This window comes from Populus nigra, chromosome 2 (genome assembly GCF_951802175.1).
Source record: "Populus nigra chromosome 2, ddPopNigr1.1, whole genome shotgun sequence".
Taxonomy (NCBI): domain Eukaryota; kingdom Viridiplantae; phylum Streptophyta; class Magnoliopsida; order Malpighiales; family Salicaceae; genus Populus; species Populus nigra.
Genome location: NC_084853.1, coordinates 4,878,096 through 4,879,367, shown reverse-complemented (window position 1 = coordinate 4,879,367; position 1,272 = coordinate 4,878,096).

Genomic DNA, 1,272 nt, shown 5'->3' with positions numbered 1-1,272 from the left:
GGGCAGTGGCAGCCCGCGGGACAGCGTCGGCAGATTCGGCAGCAGTGTCTGTTTCGGCAGCGTTGGCTCGGAATCGGCAGAGCCGGCGAAATCGGCAAAGTCGGCAGCAGGTGCTGACTGTGAGTCTGCACGATTTATGGTCCAGGGCTTGACGGAAAAGACTGTTGGTCCAGACAAGGGGGCAGCGGCAGCCATGCCAACAGGGGGGAATCGGCAGCGCAGATTTTTCGACGAACATGGGCTGGACGCTGGACTGGCCGGGCCATGCAGGAAAATTCATCGAGGGGACACGCTGAAGAAACAGCGCTGGTTTAGACACGGTGGGCGCAGTGTTGGAATCGGCAGCGCCGATGAAACCGGCAAAGTCGGCAGAATTGGCAGCGGGTGCTGGCGATGGGTCTGGACGGGCTGGATAGTCCAAGGCTCGACGAGAAAGACCGCAGGTTGAGACACTGGGGCAGTGGCAGCCCGCGGGACAGCGTCGGCAGATTCGGCAGCGCAGATTTGTGCGGCTGCAGGTTCGTCGGGGAAAATCGGCAGCGCAGATTTTTCGACGAACATGGGCTGGACGATGGACTGTCCAGGCCAGGCAGGAAAATTTGTCGAGGGGACACGCTGACGAAACAGCGCTGGTTCAGGCACGGCGGGCAGTGTTGGAATCGGCAGCGCCGACGAAATCGGCAAAGTCGGCAGAATCGGCAGCGCAGATTTTTCGACGAACATGGGCTGGACGCTGGACTGGCCGGGCCATGCAGGAAAATTCATCGAGGGGACACGCTGACGAAACAGCGCTGGTTCAGGCACGGCGGGCAGTGGTGGAATCGGCAGCGCCGACGAAATCGGCAAAGTCGGCAGAATCGGCAGCGGGTGCTGGCGATGGGTCTGGACGGGCTGGATAGTCCAAGGCTCGACGAGAAAGACTGCTGGTTTAGACACTGGGGCAGTGGCAGCCCGCGGGACAGTGTCAGCAGATTCGGCAGCGCAGATTTGTGCGGCTGCATGTTCGTCGGGGAAAATCGGCAGCGCAGATTTTGCGACGAACATGGGCTGGGCGATGGACTGTCCAGGCCAGGCAGGAAAATTTGTCGAGGGGACACGCTGACGAAACAGCGCTGGTTCAGGCACGGCGGGCAGTGTTGGAATCGGCAGCGCCGACGAAATCGGCAAAGTCGGCAGAATCGGCAGCGCAGATTTTTCGACGAACACGGGCTGGACGGTGGACTGTCCAGGCCAGGCAGGAAAATTCGTCGAGGGGACACGCTGACGAAACAG